Source organism: Lissotriton vulgaris, chromosome 6 (genome assembly GCF_964263255.1).
Source record: "Lissotriton vulgaris chromosome 6, aLisVul1.2, whole genome shotgun sequence".
Taxonomy (NCBI): domain Eukaryota; kingdom Metazoa; phylum Chordata; class Amphibia; order Caudata; family Salamandridae; genus Lissotriton; species Lissotriton vulgaris.
Window position 1 is genome coordinate 1,917,676,778 of NC_141694.1, and position 24,288 is coordinate 1,917,701,065.

The following is a 24,288-nucleotide window of genomic DNA, read 5'->3' on the forward strand; positions in this document are numbered from 1 at the left end:
CCATTCTGATCTACTGGAACTGAAACAACTCCCTCTCTTTGCCCATGGCTGTCCTAGCAATTATTACCCTCATTCTCGTTCTCTGCGTAGTAGTCATCAACATAGTACTGAGCTGACCTATAAGACGCATTATTCTGTTGATCAAAGCTATTCATAGAATTCTGAGGCGGGAAGGAAGTAGTGTTCTGGGGGAAATTTCCACGGCCCCTACCTCTAGTAGCCTGTTGAACACCTTTATTTCCTGCACTGGAGACACCATTTAGACGTCGCGCTAGAGTTGGACAATTGTTTTTGAAATGACCTTCTTCTTTGCAATAGGCACACTGATTCGGGCCATACGGAAAACGCTGATGGGAAAACTCTTTTCCTTGCGCGTTTCTCGAATATTGCTGTGGCTGTTGATAATTGGGCTGACTAGGAGTGCGAGGCGGATAGGCTTGCTGGAGAAGAGCTTTAGTTTTTAACTCTTTAGTCTTTTTGTCTGCCTTATCTAGCTCGTCTTTGCGTCTGTTTTCGTAGTACTGGGCTGTGGCTAAAATCTGCGCTGACGTGGAAACAGCCCAAGCACTTTCTGAATCTTTTAATTTATTGCACAGTTCAGGAAGCAGATTATGTACAAATTTGTCTACAAGCAATCTTTGGCCACCCTCGGTAGCCATATCCTGACCACTGTGATCGGTGAAAGTCTCTTCAAATCTCATGAAAAAGTCAGACACATTCTCGTCTTTCTTTTGCTTGCACGCAGACAACTTGTCCCAATTTACACGCAATTCGGGCATTAATGTTTTCATGTACGCGATAATTCTACCGGGAAGTTCGGCTATTAAAGGCTTAGGTTTGGAACCACCAACTTGTCTAGTATCTGTTGCAGTAATATTAGCCCACGTGTCACCTAGTTCCTGATCATGATCTGCATGACAAATTTTACTCCATAAAGGCTGCGGAACAACATTCCCAAACAACATGTCTATATCCGCTAAATTCATTACACATGAGCTGGCAGTCTGTGATAATTCCTTATAATACCCTGCAGGATTTTTACGGGGATCAGGTAATGTCTGTTTGAGTGCTAAGACTTCAGATCTTTGACATTCCTTTTTTTCTTTTTCTTTGCTAATTTTATTTCTTTCTGTTTGGCTTCTTTGCGCCATAAGCGAAAAGAGTCAAACATCGCCGGCCGGGTTTCTTCTTAAACAGTTTGTCCTCGATGTTGTCTAATACTTCTGAGTCAAAACTACCATATTGGGGCCATTTTAAAACACCATCCTTGCGGGTGTATTTTATCCACACCTCATTATATGTGATAGGGCCTACTCTATGCTTTATATATAACTCATATGTTGGAGTTCCAATCGGAGGAACCGGACACGAATCCTCTAATCGGGAGTCCTTACTACAACCATGACAAAACAAGTTTCCAAGTCTGCTAAGACCAGGCATCTTCGCTCACTAGTCTAGCTTCAAACTTCAAGGGATTTTCTAACTATGATATTTTCGTGAATACACGAATCCCTCGGTTTTGGTGCTTGCAAGAACCAATACAAACCGTATCTCGAGGATACCAAAGACTAAGAACCAAACTAAGGACTGGGAGACGCTCCGCTTATACTTAACTGAATATTGAAGATCGATGACGTCACTAGAAGACTCGTCTATCGTTTCGCTCTACCAAGGATCACTGGGTCCAAAACAGGGCGATAGTCAGGGCAGCAGTCCTTCGTAGCCGTCGGGACGCGGGGAACCTCGCAGCAAAGACCTTCGGAACCACGTCGACATACAGGGGTCGCTGAAGTGTCTGGCCGTCCTCTGGAATTTTCACACGAAGCTCCTCACGAACATCTGGCTTGGACCGTCACCGCTTGATATCGCCTCGAGTTGGGCGCCAACTGAGGTGCCGGGTTTTTAGAGACCCGGTGGTGCCAGGGGATCACACCCGAAGACCTCTGAGTTCTCCCTGTTCTGGACTACAGAAACACAGAGTCTTCTAGTTGAAGTCAGAGATTGAGGTTTATTGGTTGCAACCAAGTAACAGGTGTCCTAGAATTACAACATCACAGGTCATAAGTTCTCAGGAGACTGTTCATTTTTACAGAACCAGCCTTCTCCTTTTATACTAAATATTGCACCTCAGGCAAGAATTCTTGAGTTTACAACATGGTCATAGACATATTTACACAATAAAGCAAATGTATGTATTGGCATTTATATAGCGCACTACTTACCCGTAGGGTCCCAAGGCGCTTCGACCGCTGCGAAACCCTTCCTGGCTTCCCTGAGAGATGGTCCCTTAATGGGTATCTCCAGGGTGAGACCAGGCATCCCCGGCGGTCTGGTGGGGCCGTTAGTGAAGATGAGGCAAGCTAATGCCCAGAGTTGCAGAGTGTGATCGCTGATCAGAGTGGGCACCGAGGCGAGAGAATTATCGAGTCCGCTGACCCTGGTCCAGAAACCTGCCGCGCCGGGAATCGAACCCTGGTCCCGGGCCGTCCTCTGCTCTCGGGTCTGCCGCCTCTAACCAGTGAGCCACACTACTTCAAAGAGCGAAGTCACGAAGGCTAACCCATATTTTAGATGTCCAGTTGGTGATAGATGACCCAGCCTAGCCCGGAATTACAATCAGATATCGATGAAACCCCAATAAACCAGGGTACCTCCTTGTCATAAAACTGGTCATAAACAAGGAACGCGGTCAGGTGTAGGTGTGTAGAAAACATGGTCTGTATGCAGTGAATGGTTTATGGCATGTTGTGCTTTGATGATATCTTACTCGGCCACTGGGCGAGGAGCTGCCCAGACAGGTTTGGTTGGAGGCAGTGGAGTCAGCTCGGCCAGGTCATGGGGAAGTCAGCTACGGTGGACGTGTCCTTTCAGATCAAACTCGGTCTTAATCAATTGACTATATGAGGGCAAGTCATAAGATGGATGCCGTTTACAAAATGGAGTCCGAGGGTTCGGAACGGAAACCACGATTTAAGGGTGTTAGCATCACTCAATCATGACGCAAATTCATAGGGATAATGTCCTAATCATTACCGGTTCGCCGATACCAAATTCGTCATGGTACGACAATATTTTGTGATACGAGTGTTGGACCTCGGTACCGGTAGAACAGCAGGGTCCGGAATTCTCGCGGGATCCCGCAGCAAGATCCAAAATGGCGCAGCACTCGCAAAATATCGAGAAAAACAACTCGGCAAACGCTGAATGACGGTAAGTGAACGCCGCGCGCCGCAAAAAATTCTATCACCCAGAAAAAAAATCCGCTGCGTGTGAATTTAGTGGATTTTGCGGGAAATCCGCGAATCTCGCGGATTGCGAATTTCCCGAAAATCCGCAAAATACGCGAGCGGAGCGGATTTTACGCCCATACTTAGACGGGGAACAAGGAAGATCGGGCGTGGCCCGGAGCGCCCAACGGGGGTCGGGGGCCTACCGTGGAGAGGCTCGTTGAGAACCGTCTGAGTCCGGTGTTCAAAATGCGGTCTAGGGTCGGATTAGTAGACCTCGATCCGCGTAGGGCGTTGGAATAAGTGGAAGCCCTGTGAAAGGCGAGGACCAATGGTTCCGGGTTGGGCGGGGCCAGATCACGTAGTAGCGGTGTCATGGAGGGAGCGGGGGCACGGAAGAACAAGGGCCATAGCGGCTGGTGAAAAGACAGAGTGGAGTAAATCTAAAGAGGTGCTATGATCATCACAGGCAAAGCAGAGTACGCGGAACGCACACGGTGGTCGTAGTTCATTATGACAAAGTAATATGCCTTCCATCCAAACACTTGTCAACGAGGGTTTTCTATAGCAAAACATTTTGCACAAGGTTACACGTTTTAAGAAGGAACTGAAAACAATTTATGTGAATAATTACAATTGAGGACAACAACGGTTTACATAGAACAGAATAGCCTGGATTGCCTGAATAAGATGGCGGGTCATTACATAGTGAGCAACAGGTGTTGGACATAAATGAGAGCAGTATTCTCAGTTAACAGGGTAGTAATTGGACAAGTTTCAAGTAACAGAGAAAGTGGGCATGGTACTAGGGACATAAGGAGACATGGGTGGTGGGGCCATGGTAGAGGTAATGATGCCCAAGGGGTGAGGTAGTGGGCGATTCAGGAGGCCTGATGATAGAATCTATTGTTGCCCAGGCGGTTATCCGGGCAGTCATTGACAATTATGGCACATGAAGAGTATGTTGTGGTTGTGCCAATTATAGTGGGGAGACGGGAGAAAGCAGCCAAGGTCCGTAGTGCTAGAGTTTATATGCTACTGTTCCATTTGTCGAGTGTATTCAATCCTTGGTTGACAGAACTGCAGATAGTTATCCACTTACACTCTCTGCGGTTCAGGAGGCTTTGGAGATTACCACCTCTTAGGGGTAGAGTGGGCTGCTCAATCACTTGCCAGGACATTTCGAGTTCTGTATGGTTTTTTCAATATAGTGTGCGACCAGAGGTGCTGTCAAGGTTTTGCAATGGATCCGACTTTTATGTTGTATAATCCTTTGTGTGATCATTTGGGTCGTTTGGCCAATGTAAACCAGATCACACGGGCACCGGATGACGTAGATCACATCTTGTGACCGGCAGTTGGTGAAGGAATTCAGAGGATAAGTTTTGGTGTTATGTTGGAATTCTTTTGTGGTGTGGGTCAAATCGCACACAATGCAGGATTGGCATCAGTAGTGTCCGATTACTGATGGCAGTCCCCAGGCGGTGGTTAAAGTGTCAGGGTTACTTGGTCTGGTAGGCCACGTAATTGCATGGACCAGATGGTTTGCAAGGTTTTGTCCACGTTGGTATGAGAATAGTGGGGGTTCACAAAAGGGTCCTTGTGATCGCAAAATGGGCCAGTTGCGAGTAATAAGGTTCAGTGAATTCTGAACCTGGGTCATAAAGGTCGTAGTTCTGTTACGATTTTGGTAACAGCGGACCGTAAACAGTGAGCTCAGCAAATATGAGTGTTTTCATCATGTTACACTGATGGATTCACTGTGTATTTGAAGATTTCGTTCTGAATCCTTGGGTTCCATTTTGTGCATGGTAGCCATTTTGTAGTTGCCCTCACATAGGCTGATGACTTAGGCTGGCTTTTGAATGACCTGAGCGAACTGACCCTGTTGCCTGAAGCTGACCTTGTTAGACCAGTTCCTTGCCCAGTAGCTGATCAAGATTAAGGATCAGAGCACAGGAAATTGTAAATTTTGGTATGCACATACACACCCCTTAACCTACCTCTCATCTGTTTCTGTTCCTTCTTTTTATGACCTGTTTGTCATATGGGTTGTGGTCTTTTATTATGGGTTTGTTCAGCTTGTGTAAGAAGACATGTTGAGTTTTTTGCATGCTTGCAAAAGCTAGGACTGCCCCTTACTTTTCTGCTGAGTCATGTAACCCTAAAACATATAAAAGGCCTCTGTCCTCTGTATTCCTCAGACTGCCTCATTCAGTTGCTAAGGCAGCTGGGTGACGTAGCCTCACTTATTGAAAGTTTAATAAAGATGTCTTTTCATATTTCAGCTTCTGTGCCAAGTTCTTTATTGATATTAGTAAGACCCCTTAGAATGAAGATTTTTCAGTTCCTCAAATGGCGCAGCCAACGCGGGGCTCATCAGAGAAGTGACTTTCTGTGGGAATGATCTTGTCAGGAGACTGAAATCTACTGAGGACGACAGAACAGGATTCTACTAAGAAGGTACTCAGGGCACAGGGATTCTGGAGATTCTTTTTCTGCAGCCCAGTATATTTCTGATCTTCCTGATTTTGATCCTCCACATGATGTCACTCCTGACTGAGAACCTTTTTGGCGTGAGTATTCTAAAAAGACCGTTAGGTCATGTAGAACTTGACAGTTAAAATTTGGATAACCTTTTGATTAGTAAAAGTAAGAGTTAAGTATAAGTGGGTCGCTCCCAGTCCTTTGGTTCTTTGGGTCTTTGATTTGGTTATCGCAATTACCAAAGCCGAGGGGTTGGTTTCTTGGTTTTTGATTTGGTCATTGCAATTACCATAGCCGAGGGTCTCGTATATTTGCGAGTGTATTGGTAGAGATAACCCCTTGAAGTTTGAAGCTAGATTAGTGAGCTATAGAATGCCTGATCTTAGCAAATTTGGAAATGTAGCTTTGGAACTTTGGAATTTGTGTTGGCCAACCTTGGATTTGTATAGGTTTGGATATGCGAATTGCAGTTTGTGTAGGCAGGTAATGAGGAGATATTTCTCCATTTGGTTTAGTTGAACGGTGAACGTACGAAAAGTACCTTAAGCACCACTTTGATTATAATACTTGCGTTTTCCGCAGTATTTTTGGCATGCCTGTTTGTAAGCTCACATGGAAAAATGTGTTGCTTTTTTGGAAGGTACCATAGTATGATGTGAAGTAAATTAGCCAGCTTCCCCTACAGGGAATATCTATCTGATGACAATTGCATGCGCGAAGTAAATGGTGAAGCGATCTTGGAGCTTAACAAACTCTGGCTGTTTGAATCAGAATATGATTTGCACCGCCTACTTCCTGAACTAAATGCCTGTACTTTGACCAGCGCGAACTAAACGATTTTATGTTTTAGAAGCGCAAGATATATTTTAAATGCACTGCGCCGATTGATTTTAATAATTGCACTGTGTATTTTGCTGAAATAGAATTTGTCCCCACTCACCACTGAGGCATTTGTCACTCCTGCAGCCCCGGTCCACCGCAAGCGCTAGGCTTGTTTGTGTGGAGGGCGCAGGGAGGTACCTTCTTCCGGCTTTCCCCGCCGAGGCAGGCACTGATTGGCAGAGCGTGTAGAGGCGGAGCTGATGACTAGCCCGTCCTCTACATAAGCCCATTGTACACCTACACTCTCCCTGATGACAATCGCATGCGCGAAGTAAATAGTGAGGCGATCTTGGAGCTTAACAAACTCTGGCTGTGTGAATAAGAATACAATTTGCACCGCCTACTTCCTGAACTAAATGCCTGTACTTTGACCAGCGCGAACTAAACGATTTTATGTTTTAGAAGCGCGAGATATATTTTAAATGCACTGCGCCGATTGATTTTAATAATTGCACTGTGTATTTTGCTGAAATAGAATTTGTCCCCACTCACCACTGAGGCATTCGTCACTCCTGCAGCCCCGGTCCACCGCAAGCGCTAGGCTTGTTTGTATGGAGGGCGCAGGGAGGTACCTTCTTCCGGCTTTCCCGGCCGAGGCAGGCACTGATTGGCAGAGCATGTAGAGGCGGAGCTGATGACTAGCCCGTCCTCTACATAAGCCCATTGTACACCTACACTCTCCCTGATGACAATCGCATGCGCGAAGTAAATAGTGAGGCGATCTTGGAGCTTAACAAACTCTGGCTGTGTGAATAAGAATACGATTTGCACCGCCTACTTCCTGAACTAAATGCCTGTACTTTGACCAGCGCGAACTAAACGATTTTATGTTTTAGAAGCGCGAGATATATTTTAAATGCACTGCGCCGATTGATTTTAATAATTGCACTGTGTATTTTGCTGAAATAGAATTTGTCTCCACTCACCACTGAGGCATTCGTCACTCCTGCAGCCCCGGTCCACCGCAAGCGCTAGGCTTGTTTGTATGGAGGGCGCAGGGAGGTACCTTCTTCCGGCTTTCCTGGCCGAGGCAGGCACTGATTGGCAGAGCGTGTAGAGGCGGAGCTGATGACTAGCCCGTCCTCTACATAAGCCTGATGCCCTCTATGACGCGCAGCGAATATGCGCTGCGACGGCGCCATAGCCGCGCCAAAGACAAGACTAAGACCAGCCCGTCTGGGCCCGTCCGGGACAGTACGGGGCATGGGGCACAGGGCCATACCCTACCTATGCTGCGAAACACAGGTATGAGATCCGACATACTAAAGGGCCTGCGCCCCGAAAAACATAAAAATTGTATTGTACTACTGCCTTCACAAAAAGGAGCCATTACCTGCTGTAACTGCAATCTTACTCTCACCAAATACCAGCCCTACCCTGATCCTAAACGCTGCGATCTAACGCTAAAGAAGCGACCGAAACAAGAGACTCATGATTTCTCTTTCTACGGCATAAATTGCAGATCTCTACCGCAGCACAAATTAGACATTTTTAATCTCCTACTGGACAACAAACCCAGTGCCCTATTTTTAACAGAAACTTGGCTGCACGAAGGTGCGGGTCCTGATATAGCAACCGCCCTTCCCCCTAACTATGCTATTGTTAGGAGAGACAGAGAGGGTCAAGTAGGCGGGGGTATCGCTATTATATTCAATAGAGAACTCACATGTAGTCTGGAACCTGTCAACATCCCTGATTGTGAAGCGGCTTTTTTCAAAATCACTCTTAATCCCAATTATACGGCCTCTGGCATTCTAATATACAGGCCTCCTGGAAATGCCAACATATGGGCCGCAAATCTGGCTAACTATATCACACCCTTTCATCTCACCTCTAAAAACCTTTCTCTTCTGGGAGACCTAAATTTGCATTTCGACGACCCCACTAGCGCGGCATGTACTAACCTACTAGACAACCTAGCAGCACTGAACATAATGCTACTTTACTCTGGGCCTACCCACAAGGAAGGTCACCTGTTGGATACCATTTTCTCTAATATTCCTGAACTGAAATGGCTAAATACGATCCCAATATGCTGGTCAGACCATCATCTTATTCACTTCTGCCTAAAACTGCCAGCATCCTCTAAAACGAACAATACCTGGCCTGTATCTTCTATGAGAAATTGGAAATTGCTTGACGTTGAAAAATTAAACAAAACTCTAGCCAAGAATCCCCCGGCCCCTGGCCCTGACATGGAAAGTATTGCCATGGCTACACACTCATGGCTGGAAAACGCAGTTGACAGCTGTCTCCCCCCATCTCGGGTGAAAAGTAACACCCACCGTCCCCCAGCCCCTTGGTTTACCGAGTCCTTGAAAATTGAAAAATCGAAATGTAAAACTCTCGAAAGAAAGTGGCGCAAAGACTATGCACACGACAAAAAATGACATACCATAAAGCCAGAAATGAATACCACTCTGCCTGCATTAAAGCTAGAGCCCTTTATGTGGCTAACGCCATTAATACGGCGCCAAACAAGGCAAGAACGCTTTTCAATACCGTGAAAGATCTCGCTGGTGCAAAAACGACCGCAATGGCCCGCCCACTAAACAAAAAACAATGCCAAGACCTCGCTTCCTTTTTCAATGATAAAATTGAGAAAATCATCTCCAATATCAACAGCAACACCTCTGCTTAGGTCCCTGAAGAGGTAATGCCCCCTTGGTCGACCGAAATTAACACCATAGAATACTGGCCTCCCATCACCTTGGAATCACTTAAATCCACCCTCAAGACCATCGAATAGGCTCTCCCCGTGACCCATTACCCGCCAGTGTTCTAAAAGAAATTGGTGTTCCCTCCCTGACCATTATTGCCGACACTCTAAACTCTTCTCTTCAACTTTCCACTGTTCCCTCACTCTGGAAACACGCTATGGTCAGTCCACTTCTGAAAAAACCCACAGCCAACCCTGAACTACTTGCAAACTACCAACCCATATCTCTTCTACCCATCTTTTCAAAACTGCTTGAAAGACACATTCACTCCGTCCTTACTCTTTTCACTGAAGATAACTCCCTCCTTCACCCGTCACTGTCAGGTTTTAGAGCGGGTTTCTCCACCGAAACAGCTCTATTGGGAGTAACGGAAACCATCAGGAAACTCCTAGATGACGGTCAAACAGTCGCACTCATTCTGTTAGACTTGAGTGCGGCTTTTGACACCATCTCTCATACCAAACTCCTGGCCACACTTGGGAGAAACGGTATCCGGGGTGCCGCACTAAAATGGATTGAGTCTTTTCTGGTACATAGAACATTTCAGATCACATCCTCCATTGCCTTTTCCGACACGGTTAGCGCCACTCATGGAGTACCACAGGGCTGCATCCTGAGCCCATTGTTCTTTAACCTCTACCTTAGACCCCTGGCTGATTTAGCAGACAAGTCAGGACTCACTCTCATGACATATGCAGATGACTCTCAGATCATCTTCTCATTGTCAGAGTCAAACCCAACTGCCCCATCCCATCTCAAACAGGGGCTCCAAAATATCTTCAGCTGGATGTCTACAAACCAGCTGAAGTTAAACGGAGACAAAACTGAAGTCCTCCTCTTGGGGAAAAACAAAGACCTATGGAACGTTGCTCATTGGCCCCCCGAGCTGGGTAACATCCCCACCCCTGCTACCCACGTAAGAAATCTGGGGGTTACCATCGACAACGCCCTATCGATGAAACAACAAGCAAACAAAGTGGTAGGCCTATGTTTTACCATCATGAAATGGTTGAAGAAAATCCTATGGATGCTGCCTCTTGCAACTCAAAAGACCGTAGTCAACGCACTCATTACATCTCGTCTTGACTACGGCAACATTCTCTATCTGGCTCAAATCAAGCTGTCATTAAACGTCTACAACTAGTCCAAAACTCAGCTGCAAGACTATTATGCAAAATCCCAAAAACTGCCAGTGTGTCAAAACACCTTAATGACCTACATTTGCTCAGGGTAGAAAACCGCATCAGATTCAAAGCCCTGAGCTATATGTTCAGGATCAAAACCGGCACCGCACCAAAGTACTTGCAATCCTTAGCGACCCTATACATCCCGGGAAGAAAACTGCGCTCCCTGACCGCTGCAAACTTTGCGGTCCCTAGGTTCAAACTAGCGAGAATGGGAGGTAGATCCTTCGCTGTCCTAGGGCCCCTCTCTCTGGAACACACTCCCCCCCACATCCGCAAAGAAGAAAACTATGCCAGATTCAGAAAGAACATAAAAACCTGGCTTTTCCAGAAATAAACCTACTGACCTAATTTACCCCTTACTTCTGTTCATCGTTAAGTCATCGGCGCCGGGAAACCCTTTTTGGGTAGCTGTGCGCCATACAAGTGTAAAAAATAAATAAATAAATAGGTTAGATTTAATAACATATTTCTTCCTTGGTGATTTTGTATCCCCAGGGAATTAAAATATGACATAATACAAAACAAGGATCCTTTGTTCTTCGCAGTTTTATGAATGAAGATATGCAGAACGATTTTGTTTGGTGCTCTGCTAGCCAGAGCTAGTGGAGTGAGTGTATTTTCTCTTCTTGGACATACAGCAGTCTGTTGGGCTGTTTTTGCAGTCTTTTGGAACACTGTGGCTCAAGTGGTTGGAGCGGCAGACCCTGATGCAGAGATCTGGCCCGGACCAGGGTTCAATTCCCCGCCTCGGCGGGTCTTGGGCTCAAATTTCCCCGGACCTGACAATTCTCGCCTCGGTGCCTATTCCATTCATGGAGTCCCACTCTGTAACTCTGGGTAACAGCTTGCTTAATCTCCACAAGGGCCCCTCGCGGCGGGATGCCTGGCTTTCACCTTGGGGATGCCCAGAAATGGGTTATCTCCCAGGGGAATACCAGGACGGGTTCCCTAAGCAAGCGCCGGGAAACCCACTGCGGGTAGCTGTGCGCTATATAAGTTCAAATACATAAGCTCAAATACTATTGAGAAGCGTTTCTTGTAAATACGACTCACAACTAGTATTTGCAAATGGTTTGGTTCAAGTACAGTCTGAAGGCTGTCCTTTGTTTTGTCCTGAGTATTGATTTGTGGGTTAAATGTGTGTTTAAATGTCTATGTGGTTTTCTCATTAGTGCAACTTTTGTAAGTGAATAGCGATGGCGCTATTCACGAAATGCATGGCGCGCCCTATTGTGTGTCCTGAGTGTTTGACCCTTTTCTGTTTATGTCTGAAATGAGCTCAAATGTATGTTTGTGGTTTTTTATGTTTTCAGTCTATTAAGCAAAATTTTGTAAGCATATTCTTGGGTCTGTTGCTAATTAAAAATTGTCCTTTTTAAAAAAAAGAGCTAAAAAGTGGCGCAAACATTTTGTCATGTTATAAGTTAGGCTTCTGTGCTTAGGCTTATAAATGAATTTGTCTAAAATGATAGGCAAGGAATGCAGCTCGCTTTTATATGTGGAATTATCAAAAATGATTGGGTTTATTAAAAATAATTAATACATTATGAAAAATAATTATTAAAAATAAGTGCTACAAAATTTGTTTTTTACTATTCATGAAGCTTAATGCTCATACTGTGACCTCCGAGCATTATAATTTAATTTAAGTTGTGTTACACTGCATAATGAGGACATTAGCAATATGGAATTGTTACTTAGCGCAGGCGTAAAAAACTCATTTTTCCAAGGATTTACATGAGATCTGTCTAATGTCCAATCTCTGTAATGTGTAAAGAACATTCTGAGGATGATTAATATGTAGCATAATTATAGGATATTTATTTTTAAGTGCCCCAAATATCAAAGTCGAATTTGGGTATTTTTGCTATTTAAAATAGCTTTAAAGTGCATTAGGCCTCAGTAAATGCATACATTTAGGTATAATACAAATTCGCAGGCTGTCCTCATTTGGGTTTGCTTTTAAATAGCCCAGTGAGATCCATTTAATGAGTACCATTGCAACAAGCATTTGTTCTAAAAACTGGTATATGTGTTATTAGGTTCTGTGAATCATTCACAGTAAACGTAGTAGGCCTTCTGTCTTTGTCAGCCTCAGAATGAGCAGAAACTGTGGGCTAGGAGAACAGGCTGCTCAAGTTGCGCTAAGATGCTATCTTTAGTTTTCCTGTAAACAATGGAAGAGGCTGTCATGTTGACATTTGTGGCCTTTTAAATTCGAGCCTTGTCTCTGTGGAATGCAGAATGACCTTGCTAAACAGGCCTCTGAAAAGGTGAGATTTCTGATTTCTCCATAAGAACATCAATAAAATTAAAGAACTTAATTCCAAAGGGACAATATAAAAAAAGGTTTCTTTAAAAGTCCCAACATCATGACATTTGTATTTCTGCTCTAAGAAATAATGCCTGCTAGTTGCTTTATTTGACAGAAAATGATTGAAATTTTGAAGGCTACATGCCTAAGTAAGAACGAATTGTGGCGCAAAGATAACATGGAGTGTCAGTGAAATAATTTTACTTTTGGAAAGCTAAAATGGCTTCATGTTGCAAGGTGACTGACAAGATGGTAACAGTTAAGTAATGGAAATTTATTTTTGTGTTTGTTAATGTGTATCAGGTTTTGTCTTCTGATTAAAAGTTATAATTGATATTTGTTTGTTATGAGAAATGTCTCTCTTTTGTGTGTTGTGTATTTTTTTTTTTTTACAGATCATTCATGGATTGTTCTGGGTGATTTTAAGGAAGTCAAGACACGTGAGTTTGGTTGGTTGAAAGGAGATTTTTTTGCATAACTCCTTTGGAAAGAAATGTTCATGTGTTTTTTATGTTTGTGTATTTGGTCCTATCATGAATTGTTCTTGTTGGTCCTGTATGTTAGAAAGTTGTATTTGACAGCAGATATCCACTAACTGGTGATCTACTGTCAAAAGGAGGGTGAGGATTTTAAGCCTGACAAATTAAGCAGGCCTGAATATTCTGTTTTGGGCTGCAGGTTCTCAGTTCATAAAGTACAGGACTTGCTTGATATACAGCAAGTATATCTGATGGCTTGACATGTGTGTTCTGTAAATTTTTTTGCATGTTTTTCTTGTTTTATGTTGCTGCTTCTGATACTATTACAAGTTTACCCGTGTTGTGAAGGGATATACATGACGATGTGTATCCTGCAAACAGTTGGGTAGATTTGCTTTGACACTAAATTTCACAGAAAGACAGACAAAACTTCATCAGTGTATGTCAAATTTGGCTTTAATGGTATTTAAAGTAAAATAAAAGAAATCAAAGTATGTCACATGCTGTTAGTCACGTACTGCCCCTCCCCTTATGGGAACAGGCAGCCCTAAATGTATATATCCTGATTGGATGTAAGGATAAATTAGATATTTGTGACTCTTGTACATGGTGACCTAATTTCTATATTACATTAGTCAGTTTTGTTCTGCTTCCTAAGTAGTGTATGGCTTTGTACGATAAAGGAAACAAGGCTTCATTTTTACCTAGTCCCATTTCCCTTTTCAAAAATCCTTTCACCAGTTGGTGTATTGCTCAGGTTCACGCTTCCAGACTGCAGTAATGTACCAGAGACCCCATATTATGTATAATTCCCTTTTGTATGACCAGTCTGGCTTTCAAAAAATGTCTTTAGGCCGACTCTGATGTTTTCCAGTCTGACTGTTAGGGTAGTGATGGACTGATTAACTGACTCAATACTATAGTAAGATAAGTTTTCCACCTCAATAGGAGACACCTTACGTTTTTTTTGAATATGACAAATTCAATGCCTATTCTAATTTAGTTTTTAGTTCCTTTTTTCTGCTGCTTTAATTTTTGATGAACCAGATGTATTTTAAATAATGGAAATACCAGGGCTCTCTAGTTCTTGTCTTTTGTTTCCACATCTTGATCATTAGCTTTTGTATTGCATAGTCCACCTGATGCACAATTATTAAAGGGAGGTATCTACATGTCCCTGATAATATGTATTATGTGATCTCTCTTTTGAGGTGTTCTAGATAAGGAATTTAGGAACACCTATATGTAATCGTTGAGAAAAAAATGTGTTTACCCCATTAGACGATGCCACTATGTGTGAAGACATCCATTTAGATAGAATTCTCGTGTAGTTATCTACCCTTAGATGATGGAGGATATGCTCTCACACGGAAACCCAATTGAAAAGCCTAGAGGCACTGTTTTGCCTACTGCCTTTATATTTGTATTGCTTTTTGAGAATGACAGTGTATTCTAGACCAAAATTGTCCCATGGCGTGTGGCCACTCCTGTGGAAGATCGCAGGCCACCTGTTTGCAGTCCCCTTGTTATACAATGAACTGTTTAAAGCATCGCACTTGCTTCATCAGAAGGCGTTCAACATCAGAAAAGAAGGAGGAGCTGGTTTTGCCACAGAACCAGAATTTCAGTGCAAAAGAGCGCCTGTCATGTACTGGTAACCTCTGACAGTGTGCAGTCCCTTGAGCCCCTTGGCCTGAGTTTTGGCCATACACCCCGTTTTTCATTTACTCCAACGGAAGTGCAGTGCACCGGAGGTTCCAAGATTGGCAAAAGGCACTACATTCTGATGCCCATGAAAGAGCAGCCTGAGCGTCCTCTGACACTAAATGATGAGTGTTGGAGCCTGAGAATGGTCCCGGGTCTGCACGAGATGATCTGTGCCCATGACCAATGAAGAGCACAATATCTGTAGTGTCTGCCACAGAGGAGAGATATTGGTGCACTGCCTTGAGACATTGAGACTTTTTAAATGAGCTATGAGTGTTTGCCAGGAGGGCACTCCAACGGATCATGAAAGGCCTGAATGAAGAGGCCCATGCAACAACAAAAGAAGATTTGATGAACAATAGAAGCCTGCCAGAGAGGCTTTTTGAACGGACTCTGGGCATAGTTGGTTATACAAATGGTTTCCGTGCAAGTGCATAGAATGGGTGTTAGGAGACTGATTGTTTTGTTGGCATTGTTTTAAAGTACTATTCTGTTTAGTAAAAGCAGAATAAAGTCCATTCTCTGTGGAAGAGTATCCCCTTTTCACCTCAGAGCATTGATGAGGGTCACCACTGTTTCACCTGAACACATAAAAAATTACTGAAATACATAGGAGCCCTAGAAATGTTGCTAGATAATTTTAGGATTTGCTTTTTGCTTAGGGTTGTGAAAAATTATAATTTTGTTTGTAATAGTGGTCACTACTTTCTCCTGTTGTCTATATGTGCTTAATAACGTGTTTTCTAGTGTTTTTTTTTTAAAAAACATGACGTTGTCTTTTATGGGTGGGAATGTTTTTTCTACTCAATTGACATCTGTACCCACCTTCCAACCTGTGTCTATTCCTACTATTACTCCGCTGCAATCTTTCCATATTTTACCTGAATATGAACTGGTTAGGAGATCAGAGTTTACTAATAATTCCTTTTGTACAGCTTCTGCATCAACACCAGTTAGTAGTGAACATCACTAATTGTTGGGTGTGTGGTCTTATGCCACATACTACAGATAGAGGTATTCCCTATTTGGTCCTGCCATATGTGGCCTTTGTGCTACTACGTGTGTAAGGAGACGTGTCCAGAGAGAGTTACTAAGTAATAGGATTATGCTCCAGCAACATCTTGATGATCTGATGAATATAGACCTGGATCCAGATTGACGTGAGTTTAGGTTATTGCCTATGTAAGGGCAAAAGGAGGGTGTGAGGTTCCGTGAATTCTGAACCTGTGTCATAAAGGTCGTGGTTCTGTTACGATTTTGGTAACAGCGAACCGTAAACAGTGAGCTCAGCAAGTATGAGTGTTTTCATCATGTTACACTGATGGATTCACTGTGTATTTGAAGATTTCGTTCTGAATCCTTGGGTTCCATTTTGTGCATGGCAGCCATTTTGTAGTTGCCCTCACATAGGCTGATGACTTTAGCTGACTTTTGAATGACCTGAGCGAACTGACCCTGTTGCCTGAAGCTGACCTTGTTAGACCAGTTCCTTGCCCAGTAGCTGATCAAGATTAAGGATCAGAGCACAGGAGATTGTAAATTTTGGTATGCACATACACACCCCTTATCCTACCTCTCATCTGTTTCTGTTCCTTCTTTTTATGACCTGTTTATGATATGGGTTGTGGTCTTTTATTATGGGTTTGTTCAGCTTGTGTAAGAAGTAATGTTGGGTTTTTTGCATGCTTGCAAAAGCTAGGACTGCCCCTTACTTTTGTGCTGAGTCATGTAACGATAAAACATATAAAAGGTCTCTGTCCTCTGTATTCCTCAGACTGCCTCATTCAGTTGCTAAGGCAGCTGGGTGATGTAGCCTCACTTATTGAAAGTTTAATAAAGATGTCTTTTCATATTTCAGCTTCTGTGCCAAGTTCTTTATTGATATTAGTAAGACCCCTGAGAATGAAGATTTTTCAGTTCCTCAGTAATGATTTTCTTGACCTTGTTACTGCTAGGGCTGAATTTGGTGACAAATGGGATATGGCTGTTGATTCTCTTGGGTTTGGGTGTCAGTAAGATCTCGCGGTGGCAGTACCACGCTCTTTTGCATGCACGTTTGATGAGACGTGTTGGGTAGCCCCTCCCGATGAGTTTGTCTTGTAGGATTTCTGATTCCTTGAAATAATCTTTTCGCCATTTACAATTTCTCCTGATTCGTAAAAATTGGCCATAGGGCAATCCATCTTTCAGTCCTTGTGGGTAGTAACTTGAATAGTGGAGTAATGTGTTCCTTTCTGTTGGTTTGCGGTATAAGGTAGTCCCAATTTTTCCGTTCTCTGCATGGATAGTAATTTCTAGGAATGGAAGGTTGTTGGTTTTACATACCATGGTGAATTTGAGGTGGGGTTGGGAGTTGTTGAGCCATTCAACAAATTGACTCAGAGTAGTCGAGTCGCCTGACCACAGTAGCAGAATGTCGTCTATGTAGCGCCGCCAAAAGTGTATTTGAGTTTGAAACGGGTGGGAGTGAGAATGTGCATCATTTCCAGGTGATGAACGAAGAGGATGGCAAAGTTTGAGGCAAAACAAGCACCCAAAGAGACACCCTTGATTTGTAGGTAGTAGTTTTCATGGTAGAGGAAATAATTATGCTCCAAGGCAATATGTAGGAGGCTCATGATGAAGGGTGTTGGGATGGGGGTGGGTTGTGGTCTTGTTTCGAGTAGGTTTTTGAATGACTAGGCGTCCCTCATGGTGGGGGATATTGGTATAGAGTGACTCGATGTCTAATCCCACCATAAGTTCAGTTTCAGGGTTGAAGGATCGGTCCTCTATGGTCTTGATAAGATCCATGCTGTCTCTGATGTATGTCTCGGTGTGGGGGACGAATTCTTTGATGATAGGGTCTATATACTTCCCTAATGGTTCCAGTATGGACCCACAACTGGACACGATGGGTCGTCCAGGGGCTTGTTGCTGTCTTTGTGGATTTTTGGGAGGATATAGATTACAGGTGTCCTGGGGTGTTGGTTGTTGAGAAAAAGGTATTCTATTTGTGTACTGATGCCATTGAGTTTTGCCTGGTTGGTTACTGGTTGTATCTTGGTCTTGAGTTCTGGTAAAGGATCCCTTGGCAATTTGCGGTAGTGTAATGGATTCGCAAGTTGTCTTTTGATTTCAGTATCGTATTGGGAGTGGTCCATGATGACAATCCCACCGCCCTTATCTGCTGGCTTGATAACCAAATCTGTACGTTCTTTAAGACCCAGAAGGGCTTGTTTCTCAACCAAGGGTAGGTTATAGGGAACATATTCAAAGTTATTCTCAAGATCGGCTATTTCATGGAGAACGAGTCTTTTGAATGAGAGTATCTCAGGGGGCATGGATGAAGATGGAGGATTGAAGGTGGAGGGCGGGTCAAAACTGGTTCGAGGGGTGTTGTCAGAGTCTGGTTGGTCCTTAAAAAATGGTCTAAGTCTGATTCTTCGAAAGAATTGTAGGAGTTGTGTTTGTAGTTCAAAAAAGTTGCTCCGTTCCATTGATACAAAGCTAAGGCCTCTACTGAGTAGATTGACTTCGTTACTGGAAAGGGTGTGTTTGGAGAGGTGGAAGATGGGTATTACTTGTTGATTGGGTAGGGTTGTCACAGTGTTGGTCCCCAGTGTGGGGGGAGTTTGGGTATCTGAGAGAGCGTTCATTGTTGCAGGCCCCATTGATAAAATCTGTTCCGGGTTTGTCGTTCTCCGGAGTATTGAGGTTGGTAGTTTGTCCTGGCTCGGGTCCTGTACTGGCCGCATCCGTGGCCTCGTTCTAAAAAACCAGGTGGAAGCAGGGGTGCTTGTCTGTAGGTGTTTCTGGATGTACTCCGGCCCTCGCCTTGGTCAGTATCCTCAATGGTTGTATTTGAAGAGTCTGAGAAGGTGATTTGTTTGTTATTCCTGGTTCGTCCCCAGTTACGTGTTCTTTGAGGGTTGTAAGGGGTGTTATAAAATTCGTCCCGGAGGTATGGATAGGTTGCCTCAATTTTGTAGTATTTAATGTCCTTCTGGATTTTGGTGACCTTTTTGTTACGTTCAAAACATCTGAGATGGAACTGTCTTCAAGAATACGTTTTTCAATCTCGGCAATTTCTTCCAACTCTTGGCGACTGTGCTCAATTGCAGTATCCATCCCTAGCATAATCCAGTGCCTGGAACATGTGGTGGTTAGGTGACTGAAACCAGTGCGAAACATGGTGTCTGTGGTGAAGATGGCTGGTGTATTGCAGATTTGGAGCCCTAGAGGAATGACGTCTGATCTCAGGTAGTCTGTGAGCATGCGTGCATGTAGGGTAGTTCTAATTTGTTTCTTTTTGAGTTTTTCTAGTCTGTCCAAAAGAAATTTTGAGGTGTTAGCAACTGGGGCGGTGGATGTGGAAGCAATGGGGTTGGAAAGTAGGAAGGGACCACTAAGTATGCATTTAATATAGTCGTCACTGTAACAGGGAGTCTCTCTAGACATACTTGGCGAAAGGAAAGTTCACCAGATGAACCAAATGAATTGGTTATGGACTGGGGTAAGGGAAAAGGAAAAGAGGTAGGGGTGTGGGTTGCAATTGCGGGGGTAGTGGCTTAGGATCCCGGCTGGAAGACAGCAGAGAAATAAACACAGGTAAATGCTGGTTCAGCTACGGATCCCTGCTCTGGTGAGGTGTGATGGGTAAATTGGTGTGTGGTGCAGAATATCTGGGTGATCCAAGGTAGGATGACTGAATGGGGGAAGGAATGGAGGGTACAAGGAAACCAGAGACGTTTTAAAGCATGTATGTAAATGTATTGGCATTTATATAGCGCACTACTTACCCGTAGGGTCCCAAGGCGCTTCGACCGCTGCGAAACCCTTCCTTGCTTCCCTGAGAGATGGTCCCTTAATGGGTATCTCCAGGGTGAGACCAGGCATCCCCGGCGGTCTGGTGGGGCCGTTAGTGAAGATGAGGCAAGCTAATGCCCAGAGTTGCCGAGTGTGATCGCTGATCAGAGTGGGCACCGAGGCGAGAGAATTATCGAGTCCGCTGACCCTGGTCCAGAAACCTGCCGCGCCGGGAATCGAACCCTGGTCTCGGGCCATCCTCTGCTCTCGGGTCTGCCGCCTCTAACCAGTGAGCCACACTACTTCACTCGGGCAAAGTGGGCAAAGTGGGCTCTGGCCCGTGGCCCCAAACTTTCAGGGGGCCCCATGACAGAGTCAGCTCCGTTCTCCAAAGTTTTGTCCTTATGACCTTGAATATTTCTTAAATAGATTGTTTTAAATACTGTTTTCCTTTAATTTATTTTCTATGTACCTGATGTGTGAGAGTCTAATACAGCCATTTTGCAGAGAAATGTTGTTTGTTTTGTGCAATATACATAAAAAAGTTTCTTTTAGATCAAAACAAGGCCTAACATATAAGAAATGTGAGGGGGTCACATAGTTTATTTGCAGGAATATTGGTGCGCTGCTGCTATGTTACAATATTGAAAACACACATAACTAGCCTTGAATATTAGAAATAAACACATTTAGGGCCGTATTTCTGAGAAGTGATGCATCGCTGTGTGAAAACAGGGATGGGCCACTTCTTAGGTGCCCTCCTTGCGACATGAAGCATCATGTTGCAAGGAGTTACAGATATTTCATTATTTCTGACATATCTGTAGGCACAAAATTGATGCATTGCTGGGGTATGTCTGAAAATAGACGCAACTCCAGCAATGTGTCCTTTCACATGGGGCAAGCCCCTATAAAAGGGCCTGCATCAGTCTTACGCCTGCTCTGAGGCAGGTGTAAGATATTGATGCAATGGCGTCCTAGAAGTGGCGCACTGAGTGCTCATAGATTTCAATGCGCCACTTTTACTAGGCTTTTTGCAGGTGAGCGTCCACCCTGCATATATTATACCTGGCGCAGGTATAATGTGGTGCAGGGGTTTACAAAGTGATGCGTCACTTTGTAAATAGGGTGCAACATGGCACATTTTTTACACTGCTGGTGCGTCACATAAAATGACACACCGGTGGCTTAAAGTGAAGAAAGGTCTCATAAATAAGGCTCTTAGAATTTGGACGAGTGTTCCTTTGCACTGTCAGGGACCTAATGAAATAGTTTATTTAATTAAGCACAGAGCTACTCAGACTAGAGTGTCCTGGCGCATGACAGTGGGAGGAAAATGTGCGTAAAAGACCCATCAGTTATTAAAAAGCCAGGTTTTTAAGTTCGTCCTGAAAGAGAGTAGGTCTGTGGTTAGGTTCAGAGACTTAATGTGGCGTATTTGTATAGCGCGAACAGTGACCCGAAGGCATCCCGGCGCTTGTACTCCTACCACAAGGGAACCCCTCCTGGCTTTTCCTTGTGGGGTGTCCACTCCTGGGCATCCCATGGTGAAACCAGGCATCCCTTGTGTATCAGGGGGCCTTTGTGGAGACTAAGCAAGCTATTGCCCAGAGTTGCAGCGTGGGACCCATGCTTAGAATCGGCACTGAGGCGAGAATATCCGGTTAGAGGAATTTAAGCCCGAAACCCGCCGAGGCGGGAATCGAACCCTGGTCCCTGGCCAGCGTTCTGCATCAAGGTCTGCCGCTCTAAGCATTGAGCCACACTTCTCCTATACTTAGGGAGTATATGGCACAATTTTGCGCCTAGAAAGCCAAGGGATCTGTCCCCAGTGCGGGCACAGCATATTTTAGGCATGATGACAAGGTTGACATTAGAGGATCTTAGGGGTCTAGAGGTTGTTAGCAATTAACATGCTTATTTAGGTAGCCGGCTCCTAAGCCGTGTAAAGCTTTAAAGAAGATGGTCATCGCTTTGAAGTTGCTGCGTTCTTTTATGCAGAGCTAGTGTAGAGACTTAAGGATAGGGGTCATACTAGATATGGGGTTAAGGCGGTGTCATAGCGAGAGGGAAGGGGTGCAAGGGGACAATGTATGAGGCGTGAGAACGAAGCCCCGTTCCGGCCGGGGGGAGAGCAGAGGTTGGATCAGTCTACAGACGTGGGTACGGTGGCTGGATCAAACGAGAGGTTACGTTCCAGAAGTCCTGCAAGAGGGGAAGAGCTCCGGTGATTAGAGGTGGGACTGAGGGAAGGAATTGCATAATGCCAGTGGCCCTGCTTATTGCACACATTGTGTGCTTGCCTCCAGTTTTGATGAGAGGATGCATCCCTTGCTACATGCATAGTGCAAAAAACAGGAGCGCTGCAAACAGCAGCCACTCGAGTTCCGGCATTCGCATTGTTCTCTGCAACATATTTGCGGCTTATGATGCTTAATTATGCGACCTGGTACAATATATTAATTTCATAATGTTGCCTAAAAAGAAAAATTTGAAATGGCCAAAATTATGCAAGGATACGCTCAAGTAATGGACATTTCATTAGGGCTTAAAGTTATTTTAGTAAAATGAGACGGAACAGGCTTACACGGCTGTTCATTGTCTGCACAACTCAGGGTGGTATGAATTCTCTCTTGTCCTTCCAAACTAGCAGGACCCATGATCTCCAACACTTTTAGTTCAACATCACTATGGTTAAGCTCTAAGCGACGCCCATCACCAATCCCTTTAGCGGCTGCTTGCTTTGCTATAACCTTCACGCACTTTCTTGCGCAGGTCATACCACCTCTTTTTAATATCAGTTACAAGGCGTTTGGTAGCTGAGATGGCATTTATCTTTTGCGGGATACTGTCCCAGATACCTTTTTAATGTGCAGAGATGCATATTTGGGCCTGTGGACCACATATTACATCATTCATGACATGGTTAGTGACATCACTGATGACATCACTGATGACATCTCAAATGACATCACTGATGACATCACTGATTACAACATCCAGTGACTGTATGTTTCTGTAAAGTTAAAATATGTTTTACATATTGAAGAGTGGATATATAAGTGTCTGGATGAAGGATTTACTAGGTGCATGACTGACTGATTGAGTGAGTGATTAAATGTGTCTCACTGAGTGCATGGGTTAGTGACTAAACTGTTTTAATTTGTGCATCATTATATCTGTTGTTCTACAAACGGCTGCATATGTTGATCAGTAGCTATATGAGTAACTGTATGGGTTATTGATTGGTTGTCCAAGTATTTGTATGGGAAACTGAGTGTGTGTGTATGGGTGGCTGGGAGGTGTATGACTCTGTGCATAGATGTGTGAGCAGTTGATTCACTAGATGTATGGTTTCAAAAGTGCATGTGGAAACAGCTGTATGGGCGGTTGACTGTGTGCATGAGTGTATTGGTGAGTGAATGGATATCTCAGTGCTACATGTCAAAGTAAGTACATATGTAAAACACAGTACATGTGAGAGTTGACATATATAAATAACTGTGCATAAGAGCCAGTGAATGTGTGAGTGGCTGTATGGATCATTGTGAACTTGTATCAGGGATTGTATAAGAGAGTAAATATGTGTTAGTATATGTTTGAATAAGTAAAGTTTGTATAACTGTACAGTTGAGGAAATGGAGGTGTGATTGATTCTTTGCATGACTGACTAGGTGTGTGAGTAACTCCATGGATGAGTGACAGTCTGTGAGTGTCTGTTTACACTGATTGTATCTATGGTTATATTAGAGTCTGAAGAGGTTCATCGTATTATCACATGAATGATATCATCAGTGATGTGATAAGTAATGTCAAATGAGATGTCATCAGTGATGTCATCAGTGATGTCATTTGAGATGTCATCAGTGATGTCATTTGAGATGTCATCAGTGATGTCATCAGTGATGTCACTGACCATGTCATGAATGATGTAATATGTGACATCATCAGCAGTGGATTGCGGGTGCGCGATATATAGTTAGTGCAACTAACTATATATGGAATTTCAATGGTTTTGTGTGAGTAAAATAAGGTTTTGTAAATGCGAATTCCTAACTATATATGGTCTATAACCTATGGTTTTTTCAGTGATATATATATATATATATATATATATATATATATATATATATATATATATATATATATATATATATATATATATATATGTATATATGTATATATATGTATATATATATATATATATATATATATATATATATATATATATATATATATATATATATATATATATATATATATATTCACTGAAAAAACCATAGGTTTCACACCAGTTATAGTTAGGAATTAGCATTTAAAAAACCTATTAAATTCACTGAAAAAACCATAGGTTTCACACCAGTTATAGTTAGGTGGAAATTTTACTCGCATAAAACCATTGAAATTCCCACGTTATAGTTAGTTGGACTCACTATAACTTGCGCGTGCAATGCACTGCTGATGACGTCACATATTACATCACTCATGACATGGTCA